The sequence below is a fragment of the Haplochromis burtoni genome, unplaced genomic scaffold, assembly GCF_018398535.1.
Source record: "Haplochromis burtoni strain Fernald_Lab_line unplaced genomic scaffold, NCSU_Asbu1 Contig_107, whole genome shotgun sequence".
Taxonomy (NCBI): Eukaryota; Metazoa; Chordata; class Actinopteri; order Cichliformes; family Cichlidae; genus Haplochromis; species Haplochromis burtoni.
This window is the reverse complement of record NW_024582468.1, coordinates 1,322,962-1,335,981: the sequence shown is the minus strand read 5'-3', so window position 1 is coordinate 1,335,981 and position 13,020 is coordinate 1,322,962. Positions and strand designations below refer to the sequence as shown.

Genomic DNA, 13,020 nt, shown 5'->3' with positions numbered 1-13,020 from the left:
CTGAGCTACAGCCACCACTAATTAATGAGCTGTAGTTTTTAGCGCTAATTACAAGCTTTGGCATGCTATTGGAGGCTAAATAAGCAACATGTTAGCATTTAGCTAACTATTTAATGTATTTTCTTTTGGAATTTTTACAAGTACACTGAACATGTTTATTGTTGTTTGGTATTTACATGCACAAAAACAAAATAAACACTTCATACTTATATACAGTATGTGTGCTGGCACATAAATACACTCAGTTATACAAGGGGTTTGTACAGTTTGGAAAAGACCTTTGTCTTCCTTTGTTTAACTTTCAACCAAACCAACCATGACACCAACAAACCCATCATCAGTGTTTCCACGACAACAGCTTTATCACGCCCAGAGTTCACATACATACAAATGTGATTCCTGTGCTATTGTAATCTCTTTTCATCGGCTCAGTCATGAGTACAATCACAATAGATATGCGTGTCCTTGGGAGAATTAATATATCCAACCATAAAAAAAAAGAAGTGATTTTCCTTCACACCTCCGTTGTGCCATGGTCCCTGGGTGGCGTAGACAGGAAATAGGAATGACTGCTTCCTGCCTGAGCCAGCTTTGAAGGCAGTGTATGAGGGACAATCTCATGGCGAAGCAATGTTCCTGCGCTTTCAGCAGGCTCTTTGTAATATGTGATTTACAGTTTCCCTCTTGCTGTTTCATCTGTGATTTAGTGTTTCCCGGTCAGATGGCTATCAGCTGTCTTACATGTCCGCTCTGGTCCTGCGGGACAGTACATGGAAAAAGAGAAGCATAAGATTACTTAATGCTACAATCAGGATCTTGCTGATCTGCATTTTTAATGGATAACAATATTGATCTACACTGCTGTTAAAAATGAATTGATTTCTTAGTTTTTTTGCACATTTGTCACACTTAAATGTTTCAAATCGTCAAACAAATTTAAATATTAGAAAATAGTAACTGTACTAAAAACGTAAATAAAAAATGTAGTTTTAGAATGATTTCATTTATTGAGAAAAGTAATAAATAAATATAAATTACTCAGCCCCAAAACCTAATAACTAGTTGTGCCACCCTTGGCAGCAAAAAAGCAGTCAAGGGTTTTCAAACATAAATGTTTAAGGTCATGCCAAAACATGTCAATCTGGTTAAGTTCAGACTTTGGTTAGCCCACTCCTAAATCTTACTTTCCGTGTTATTTTTTGAGCCATTCAGGGGTGGACTTGCTGCTGCTAAATAACCCAAATACACTTGAACCTCAGGCCTCAAACTGGTGGCCGGACATTGTCTCTAAGGAGTTTCTGGTAGAGAGCAGAATCCAATTACGGCAATTCATCCATGTCCTGAAGCAGCAGAGGAGCCACAGACCATCACGCTACCACCACCATGTTTGACTGTTGATATCATTTTCTTTTCTTTTCATTTTTGCCCAGTCTCTTTCTTATTGGTGAATCATGAACACTGACCACATGTGAGACTAGAGAAGCCTGCAGTTCTTTAAATGTTGCTTTGAGCTCTCTTCTGACCTTCTAGAGTTGTCAATGCAATCTTGAATGAGTTTTCTCCATTTGTGGATAATGGCTTCTACAATGGTTCAATGGAGTCCTAAAGCATCACAAATGGCTTTGTAACCCACTTTCAGACTAAAGTCCATCCCTTTGTTTTTGTTATCTATTGTCTGTTCTTGAATTTCTTTACATTGTGGCACGATGTGCTGCCTTTGGAGGTCTTTGAGCTTTCTTTTCTTTGTCAGATAGCCGGGTATGGCTAGTGAAGTTGAACTCAGATTTCCAAAACATTTGATTCATTATTCATAATTTAATGAGGTGGGCATGTTTTTCTTCCCACACAGGGTCAAGTAGGTTTGGATAGTGTTTTTTCCCTAATAAATAAGATTATTATTATTTTAAAATAGTGTTTTATATTTACTCTGGTTATTCTTGTCTAATATTAAAATTTATTTGATGATCTGAAACATTTAATTATGAAAAAAATGCATAAAAGGAAGAAATCGGGAAGAGTGCAAATACTTTTTCATGGCTCTGTGCTTTCTGAGGAACGCCGGAGACTTTACCGTTACACTGCCTCTTGCTGCCCCTCTACAACACACGTTCCTGATAATACTCAGCACTTTCCTCCAGCTTAACCTCTAACCTTGTCCCTTTTTTAACCCTCAACCTTACTATAACCTGAACCCCATCGTAATTCCCTGAAACTATAAATCTCAAACTAACCTTAAATTAAAGGCTGGGGTGATTTAGAGGTCAGCACTTTTATCCTTCACCTGTCTTCTAGTTCAAATTTCATCTATTGATTTTTCCCCTCAACGTTTCAAATCAGTTTAGAAACAGCATTAAATTTTGTGAGTATTGCATTTTTTTCACTTAGTCTTGACATTAACTTGACATCAAAACAGACTTTTGATTAAGACATAAATGAGTTGACGCTCACATTTGTAACTGATCTTTGGCCGCAAAGCTGACTGTACTCACTCGAGACAGTTGTGTTTTACACCAGACAAACTGCAGCTCATATCAGAAGCATCGCAGAACCGACTCTCCACTTAGCATCGATAAAATTTGTACCAGGTCTTTTTTTTTTAGGGAAACTGCAGATGAGGAGGGAGGAAATCAGACACAGGAATGAAATAGAGCTGATTTTCAGAATAAAATACTATTGCATACTAAACACTCTGCTTCTAAAATCCTCCTCTTGTGATATAAAGCCACGCATGGAATAGAGCAAACCATGTTGAAGACATGACGTCAGAAACATTGTGACTTGTATTCCCAGGGTATTCCCAAGGCTGCGGAGTGATGATTTCTTGGAGAAGTTCAGATATGGTAAAGGAAGCACATATGGCAGATACACTGACTTCCCAAATGCAGGACAGTGGAGGCATAAATGCTGAACCAATAGCTTTTAATATTAAGTTAATGTGAAAGCTTTAAAAACGTCAGGGTCAAAATAAGAATACAAAGGAGAGCAATCAAACCGGTGAATGTACTTGTATTTTCGGTCCATAGATAAATATGGATTATAATGATAATATTAAAATATACTTTAAAAGGTTATATGTTCTTTGATTTTTCTTTGTAATTATTATTTGAGGTTTGGACTTTTTCACACTTCACGTTTTCTGGTTTCAGTGGATTTAGTTTATTATCCACTTTATTCTTTTAACTACTCCTGTGTCTTTTTTGTTTCCTGTGTCATTGTCTTGTTTACAACTGTGTCTTGTTGCCCCAGCTGTTACCACTTCCCTGATTACCTCATGTATATATTACTATTCCTGACATTCCTCTTAGTCTCTTTCCTAATATCTTGTATCCCCTCTGGCGCTTCGTTTCCTGGCTACCTGTGAAGACGTTTGTATTTCGGTTTGGTCCGGTTTTTGGATCAACTTTATTAAAGGTTTACTTTTGTTTGAATCCTGCACGTTGATCCTTAAACTACGATAGACGAACACATTCACCCCTCTCCCTGATGTATAATTCTGTGATTTAATTGGTGTGGGATTTGATTTGAGGTTTGTTCCATTAAATTGCTTTTCCTGAAGTAAAACTTGGTATTTTATTGCATTTTCATTGTCCACTTGGAACAGACAGTAAGGAAAACGGAACTTAGTTTGAAGTTCTTTTTTCTCTCATCCACAGTCCAAGCTTGCTCATTTTGACCTTTGACCTTATAGCTGTTCAACCAGCTTCATTTGGGGATTTATTATTTTTTTCCATAAGAAATTTCAACAATAGCCCAGGGCTCAACTCTTATTCGGTCACATTTCCATGCTTATGGCACAAACATTAGTTAAAGGAGCTGTTGAATGTTTACACAGTAGAACAAACTCAGCAGCAGAGGTCTCATAAACATACGGTGACCACCGAGTCTGCGCTTCATCTCTACAGTTTATCACTCAGTGGAAGGAGACAAATGACAGGAAGGAGGAGAAAGAACGATGACAGGAATGTGAGAAAGAGCGAATGAAAAATGATCTAGGTAAGTTAGAGGATTTGGAGTGAGAAGAAAAGCAACTTTTGGCAGTTGCTGTGATGGTTTTTGAGTCTCTGTTGTTCACCCTAATTATTACAGTGTATACAGTCTCAGCCATGTTAACAATCAGCTCATTAAAACTGAAAAATAATATAAATAGTTGATATTTTTCCATGGGATACCCTTTACGTTGCATGTTTTTTTTTCACTGAGATAGCAGAAGGGGTCTGCTGCAGCAGCACATTAAATAAAATTGAATAAAAATAAAGTTCAAATATAAAATTCACAGCACTTGAAGAAATTTTTTTTTTCGGCAGTCCCACTTTTTTCAGTATATATTGGAGGCTAAAAGCGATTTTACTTTCATGAAAAGAAAGATTTGGCTATACTGCTAATGAGGGTGGTGGTGGCTATTTCCTAAGCTGACTGTTGGCTTTTCACCGAGGCTTTTTGGGGACATTACCAAGGTAGAGAAACGAGTTCAGGTCCAGGATCTCTGAGAAGAGACATCCCACTTCTTTCCAAAAAAAAAGCTGAACAGATGGACAGATCCAAGAAATATGTGCCTGATCCAGGGAAACCGATCCTCACTCCCACCATCAGAATCAGATTCTTCAAGCAGAAATCTGTCCAAAAACAAGGATTTATTGGAAGCCACGTTTCCTCTAATATTACTCTATCAGTTTAGTTTTCCAAGTCTTGTCTCTTGCCGTTGGTTCATTTTTTTTCACTAAGAAGAAGTGCTTGTTTGATTTTACTATAATGCATTTAATATTTTTTAAAGTTTGGACTCTTTACCTCCACCAGATCAGATAAGAGTTTCTGAAACCGTTTCTTTAGCATGCGGTTGCAGTGTAACCTAAACCCTAGCTCTAGTGCTTTACTGGTGACCTTGTGAATGTTAAGAGGTTAAGTATGTGAAAATATCTAAACTGTTGAAGTTGGAGCAACTTATTTCCTTTAAAAGAAAATAAATGGTGGATCAGCACATAAATCCTCTCTGTCCAGATCAATAGATTCACATAAACCCTGCAAATTACTTTGATTTCCAGCTGTTATTATTTGGCAAATGTGATGCCTTTCTCTGTCCGTACCTTTGATCTTGTCACGCTGGAACAAAGCATGGATCACTGGATGCTGGCCAGCTCAGCAGTTTTATTTCTCTGTGGAGATGAATTCTTTTTCTCTCCATTCAGTCTAACACTGAGGACATCATCAATATACAAAAAAAACTAAACAATGAAAAGAGGAACTGAAAAATAAATGACATTTATTTATTTATTTATTTTTTGACATTTCAGCATTCATATCAATATAAAACCTGTACTTTATGCTTTAAAAAAACAAAAAGTAGAAAGACTAATAGCTGACCTTTTTCATCTGGAAGCAGCCTGTTAACAGTTTTGAATGTTTTAATGGTGGCTTGTTTGGATTAAATTTTTTGTCCTGCCATGACTTCTCAGTTGCTGTTGCTCTTGCAATCCATGAGTGACCAATCACGGATAAGAAATGTGCAGCAGTCTTTGGACTTCTTTATTGCTGCTTTTCAATAGTTTGCCTTTAGCATGAGTTACACAACTAGCTATATTGTGTCTCATAGCAATGTGACAGCATAGACTGGGTGTAACTATAATAGTGTGGTTATGACTCAGTCACACTAGATTAAATACAGGATGGAAACCTCCTTGTGAATAGTAAAACTAACGGTTTCTAAGTGATTTCACTGAATATTTTTGCTGTCGGAGGACAATCGCTTGTAGTAGCAACTGCTTTCAATCACTAGGGTGCGACCGTGGTTCAGGGGTTTGGGAGGCGTATCTGTAACCGGAAGGTTTGATCCCTGGGCTCTCTGTCCTGGTTGTTGTGTCCTTGGGCAAGACACTTTACCCTACCGCCTACTGGTGTTGGCCAGAGGGGCCGATGGCGCGATATGGCAGCCTCGCTTCTGTCAGTCTGCCCCAGGGCAGCTGTGGCTACAACCGTAGCTTGCCTCCACCAGTGTGTGAATGTGCAAATGAATGAATAGTGGCATTGTAAAGCGCTTTGGGTGCCTTGAAAAGCGCTATATAAATCCAATCCATTATTATTATTATTATTACTAGGCGATTGCACAGGTTGCCTGGTGGGCGTCTCCAGACAGTTGTGGTCTGACAACCAATAGCATGAATGCCGACAGATTGTCAACATGTTGCAGTCTATGTGAGTGAGTCTGTGCTGATGAGTGCAACTCATCTGCGACACGTCTCTGTACAACAGGTCTCAACTTAGCTGGTTGCCAACTGGTTGTATTCTTCTTATATTCCTATGTAAAAGCAAGGCTGCCAAGCACCTATGTCACTTTGCAGTTACATTCCCATCCTGCAACAACCACGTCACTTTTGTAGAAGAATTTATTTGTTTTGCATCCATCAGGTTCTGTCTGGAATGAAAGTAGTTGATATGGATTTGCATCAAGATGTATGGAGTATGGAGATGGTAACAGATTTGCAGCAGATGGCTTATTGTGATTTATTACAGTTAATCACAAACAGATTCCAAGCAATTGCCAGCTTGACCCCATTCAATCACAAACTGATAGCAGACTGACTTCTGCTTGTTGCCATTTTATTGCCATCTTGACACACCAAAGCAGCTTTGAAGACAGCTGACAGCAAGTGGTTGCAGACCTGGTCCTCATGTTCGAAGCAACCACTGCAAGGCAACAAGATTGCAAGTGCATTGCACGGTTGAAATAATTTTAGTCATGCTAAACAGATTAAAAGTGACCAAACCCTGTCTTTCCTGGCGTGACCAGAGCATTGACCTCAGTGTGACACCTCAAGCTGAGGGAGCTTTTTGCTGTCGCCATGTTGGTGTTTTGCTTTGAAGGACTGGATCTTACGGAGAAACTAAATGACCAGCTAATCAATAGATGTGTTTGCTTTGAGTCCCAGTATTATAGCTGGCTCAATATACTGATAGGTTACTCTTCAGCCTTTTCACACACATCCTGGCAATGAGAGAAGTACCTCTCTGCAGTACGAGCACCACTGTTCCCTGAAGTAAAATGCATATCCTGTATGTGCGTGCATGGATCTGTGGTGTTGTGTGAAAAAGTCCAGGGCCAGCCTCATCCTGATCTTTCCCTCTCATCACGGCTGTGTCTGTTTTTAATCTGGGCCAGTGATTTATGAAGGAGCCTGGGCTGTGTATATCTCCTCACTTCCTTTCATTTCTCAAATGGTTTGTGCACCGCGGGATGATAGATTTATCTACACACAACCCCTGCATGACTAATTAACTCTGAAATATCAGGGCCAGATGTGGAACTAAAAGAAAGACCCCAGAGTGCTTTCTCTCTCGCTCGATCTTACTCTTTCCTTTTTCCTAACTGTTGCTTGTGATTTTTCTTCTTTTCTTTGCCCCTTCTCAGCACTTGGCTATAATTCTGCTGATAATATGACAGGCTGTTTTAGGAAAATGTAAATGTTGTAGGGACTGAAATAGCAAATTGACACAGTCGATAGTTTGGATTTTGAAGGCAGCTCAAATAAATGTGTTTGCCTGAAGCAACACTTGTTTTTCTTTTTCTCTTTACAGTCTGGGTTTGTTACACACAAATTTGCAATTAAATGTGCACATGAGGTTCAAATGAAAGCCCAGTAATCACAGACTTAGTGATTAATGGGGGAAATGAAGACAAACATGAGCATTATTACCCAAAGTGTTCTTTGTCCAACTTCAACCTATCAAACCTTTTAAAGCTGTTTTATAAGCAGAATCGGTTTTGAATTTCTTTAAATTGTCAAGAATGATGACAGATATAAAAATCGAATATGTTCATTATATTTTCCCCTCTTCTACTTTTGATAGAGCTTTACATGCAAATTATACAAATGATGTAGTTTTTCTTCTTTCATTTTTAGAAATACTTGAGCCAGAACATAGCACATCATCTAGCTAGCTCAGCTAGCTATGCTAAGATGCTAACATCCCAATCTGCTAAATCTTTAAAATCTTTTTTAATCAAGTTCGATTAAGTATGCTGATCATTTTGTGAGTGCAGTGGGGTGGGTTGAGTGGATTCCCACTCATTTTCTATGTCACTTGTGACCGGTAACACCACAGATATAACAAGGTTGATTAAAACACTCAAAATTCAATGAAAGAGGTGACCATCACTTTTATATGTTCAAGCGCATAGTGTGGAAGATATAAGGCCTTGAGGCAATCAGATGTAAAACACAATACTTATGAGTGTTTTAAGTTGTAAATCAGTCAGATTTGACCCGAATCCGACAGGAAGGCTAGAAATGTAACCACACATCGGGGACATCAATGCAGCCCACAGTTATTGTGATCGGCCAATTCAGTGCAGTCAATGCCTCCTGTGAATTTCCGGCAACTTTTTCACAGCTAGTTTTGAATTGATCAGTGAGAGAATGTCAAAAAACACAACCAGACAAAGAGTCAATCATGATATCATGTACATGCTGTACATGTAATGCACCAGCACAAGCATATTCGTCACGTCTGCTAATTGACGTCCGCTTAGCTAGTGTGTTTGTGCTGTTGGTGCATTTTAGAGGATTTTAAGCAATTATCTGACAAATACAATGATTTGCTGTGTGGCACAGACCATCCAAGAACTTTGCTTGTTTAAGATTTAGTTGGTCAATTTCTAGCATTTCATTGGCATGAAATACGGAAATAGTCAAATAATACCATTTTACACCAGATACGCAAACGGACGTTACTTCAGGTCAATTAGCTCGCTGAAACAATTTCTCTGCCTCTCCACATTTAGTCTCAACTTGGGTTCACAATGTTCTGTGAAAAGTCGACATTGACACATTTGGTGTGTGATCCGAAAAAGTCAGAATTTTGTTTTTTATTTTTATATTTCAGTGTGGACACGGCTTTCTTTTGAAGCATTGAAGTATGAGAAAAATAAGCTTACATGTCACTTCATCTGTGACCTTGATGAACATTTTCTTGACAAGGTTAATGTGCCACTTGCAAGGTTCTTACTGAACAGTACATGATGTTCCATATTAGAGTAAAAAAGAAGATAAAAGAGGGGCTTTGAGTGTGGCTAGCTAAGTGAGTGATGGCTAAAATGCTCAGCTTCAGAGGATCTAAAATGAGCAAACAAAAGACCGCCATGGTCGTTGGTAGTGACGCGCCATTAGCATTGCAAAAAGGGGACATTTCCTCGAAGTATGCTGCCTTATTAGCCTCCACTCACAAAGAATGGTCTCTTATTAGCATTACTGATCTCCAAGGTTGTCTTGAAAAACAACATTTTTCAGACTCCTCTCTGACTTTTTCCGCGTGCTTCATTTTTTAAAATAGGTTGGTATGAACTGAGTAAGTCAGGAGAAAGACAAGGAGGTGATGAGTAAACCTCTTCTGGGCAGATCCACCTTAAAAAAAGCCAGAAGGCCCCTCTGACACGCTGACAGCTTGCCATGAGTGACGTGTGATCTGTACAAATTTCAGGACTAATAAATCTACCTGTCAGAGGAAGGAGACTTGAAAGGGCCGCTGCCCCGCGGCACAGCTTAAATGCAACTGCTGTTGATGAAATTCTGTAGGCTGGAGAATTACAGCTGTCAGGAAAAAACGCCTACATCAGATCTGACGGCTCGCCTGGCTCCTATACCAACCTGTTCTCTGTCTCACAAAGCCTGTATGCTTTCATTTCCTCTGATCCAAAATATGTGAGACATGAACTTTCAAAAACTAGGGTGGGAAATATTATCTTTGCTACGTGCAACCACGCACTTTCCCTACATTTACTATTTGTTCTTTCTCACAACAAAACGTTCTCTGGAAGGAACAAAGTTAAATCATATCGCACACAGCTGTTTTGCTTTTCCATTACAGAGCAGCTCTATTTTCTTTTTGCTTTGAAGTTCAGCTGGACCGTAGCCAGTAAGAGACATATTCACTGCTGGTCCATGACAGTTATAAACATCAGCTCACCCATTCCATCATCTACAGAGAGAGGCATAAACCAGCTGAGTGTGTTGCTGTATTTATGGCTAAACGAGTGGAAAAGCCATTGCTCCCTCTAATCTGTCATAAAGAGGATTTATGGGTGTGTGATGTGAGGACCTTGTTCAGACTGTATTGACTCATCTCATGCAGGCTCCATAAGGCATGCAGCTACCCCGGCTCCAAATCAATGGATGAAGAAGTCAATATAAAAAAAACTTTTGTATTTCCATTTAGTGAAAAGAAATCTATTACTGACCACAGGAGCCTGTTTTCTTTGTATAACTAAACAACCGAATCTGCAGCCATGCTAACAGCAGGCTACACTTTACATGTTAGCATGATAGCATACATATAACAGCTAGGTGTTGTTCTCTGTCTCCACAGGCTTAGAGGATTAGCTTGATAACATGCCAACATTTGCTTATTTGCACAGAACACTATTTACAGCCGAAGCTTTGACATTCAAATTTTGTCCTTCTGATTAATTAAAATCTAAAAACATCCTGTTAAAGCAAGAAAAAAAGTCAGAGTCAGTCCAGAGGTTTTTCACTGGGGACCATGAACATCTCAAACAAATTCTATCCAATAGCTACTGATGCTGTTGCACTCCAAATCTTTAATATCATAGTAATGCAAGAACTAAGATTTAGCAAGTCGATTGTTATTCAAACTGGTAGCTGAAAACTGTGTGTGGTGCTAGATCACAATGTGAATATGTTTGCCAGAATTCCATTATGATGTCTCAAGGCATGTCATAAAACAGTGTTAACGTTATCATGACACCATGTGATAGTCAGAGGATCATCGAACAATTCTTCCTCAGGGTAGCACAAACATCTGAACCGAAACTCCATGAAAGTCCATCTGGTAATGCTTCAGATATTTCAGTATGCACTGAAGTGGTGAACTGACTGACAATGTAGACTAACAATGATTTATAATGGGCTTTAAAGGAGAAAATATTTGTATCATGGGGAAAATAAGAGCAGTGCTTCTCTGTTACCCCTCTTTAACCCCTCTATCATGTCAGTGACCTTCTGGCCCCTTGTTTAACTCCCAGCATGCCCTGGGGCTTGAGGTTCACGCCTGGGTCTTGACCAACAGACACAGTCAAAGGTCATTCTCTCTTTGCTTAAGGTATCTTATCTTAAGGCATGTGTGTGTCACCTCTTCAACTCCCAAAACACCCTGCTGGGACCAACAAAAAAACAAGCATACAAATTCCTGCTTACAGCTGAACCTTGTTTATTTCTCTACACTATGTGTATATGCTTGTAAATGTGCGTTGACACTTCTCTGTACTTTTTTTTTTTTTTTGCTGATGTGGGTGCGATGTACAGGAATACAGGGCCAGGGCCTCCATGTGGTTAAAAAACAAACTTTTCTGTACTCTAATCTCCTTTTACACAAATATGTGGGTGGTGGGTTTTGCAAAAAATAAAAACTAAATGAAATAAATTAGGTAACTCTGTGTACTGAAAAGGATCTGAGGTATGAAAAGTCAACCAATGGAGATGCACCATTGAAAAACAAAAAGGAAAAACCTATCTAAGTGAGATTTGAGTAAAGGCATATATACCCAATAGCTTTTTTTAGGTACCCGTTCAGCTTATCTTTAGTACAAATATCTAATCATGGCAGTTTGTTCATTTATGTAGAAGCTCAAACTGAGCATCAGAATAGTGAAGAAAGAAGGTTTTTAGATCTTTAAATGCATTGTGTTTGTCACCGGCACACTGAGTAATTCAGAAAGAGCAGATCTACTGAGATTTCCTGCATGGCCATCTGTAGGGTTTACAGAGAAAGGTCTGAGAGAAAATATTCAGTGAGTGGCAGTTCGCCGCAGGGAAAATACCTTGTTGATGTCAGGGTTGAGTAGAGAATGGCCAGACTGGGTTGATTTGTTAGCAAGTCAAACTCGTTACAACCGATGTTTGCCGGAGAGCGTCTCTGAATGCACAACTCATCGAAACTTGAAGCAGATGAGCGACGTCAACAGAAGACCACACCACGTGCCACTCCTCATAACAGGAAACCGAGCTGCAGTTCTCACTGCCTCACCAAAAACTGGACAACAGAAGATGGGGAAAATGTTATCTACCAGCTATCTGATTGGTTTTGACTTCTGCTGTGACATCCAGATGACATGGTCTGAATTTGGCATAAAGAACATGAAAGCATGGATCCATCCGTCCTATTATCAACAGTTCAAGCTGATGGTGGTGTAATGGTGTGGGGTGATATCTTCTTGGCACCCTCTGGGCCCCTCAGTACTAACTGAGCATTGTTTAAACACCACAACTGAATCTATGTCGAATCTATCTCAGTAAGAATTAAGCCAGTTCTGAAGGCAAAACCCAATTGTCAGGCAGTTCAAGAGACCTGTCAGTGTTACCACAAAGCTGACAGTGAGGACGAAACTTTGAAGTAAAAGACTTTCAGTGGGTGTAATTTTCTCCCTAAGTCTAAGTTTTGCTAGTTATTTAAGAAGAACAGCCTGATTCTGTTGATACAAATGAGTCCATTCACCAGCAGTCTTGATGACCCACAATTGAGAGATGATTTTAAAACCTCTGATGTTTAAAATAAAACAGAAACACAAGTCCCAATCAGCATTGTGTGACTGGGAACACTCACATGATAAACAGTGGTCTTAACCGAGTTAAGGGGATGAATCAGCCATATTTCATTTCATTTACTTAACCACTTAGCAGATGATGGAGGCAGTGCTGCTTTTTGTTTCTCACCATGTTTCTTCGCTTAACCTAAACGAGGTAGAAGTTTCTAGCCTTCCGTCGTAATCTAATTGCAAAGTGTGGAAGGAAAACATTCAAGGCATAAACAGGGAGTTAATCTTTATCTCTGAACTCACCGCCTGCCTGTCAATTGGAGGGAAGGGCGGCAAGAAAAAAAACAAAAAAACCCAACACAGGTATAATTTAGCATGACAGGCTTCTGGTGGCGGCCGGGGTGAAGAGTTCACAGAGAGAAACAGACGCTGTGTGTGTGTGTGTGTGTGTGTGTGTGTGTGTGTGTGTGTGTGTGTGTGTG

General features: G+C 39.4%; 1 long non-coding RNA gene across 1 annotated transcript in view; it reads right to left on the bottom strand.

Annotated features, from left to right (window-relative positions):
- Positions 1-209: 209 nt before the first annotated feature.
- Positions 210-13,020, bottom strand: part of LOC102308500 — a 20,409-nt gene continuing 7,598 nt past the window's right edge. The window contains exons 2-3 of the long non-coding RNA XR_316265.3: positions 11,825-12,036; positions 210-756 (exon numbers count right to left, since the gene is read on the bottom strand). This is a non-coding gene — a long non-coding RNA (uncharacterized LOC102308500). The remainder of the gene's footprint in view (positions 757-11,824; positions 12,037-13,020) is intronic.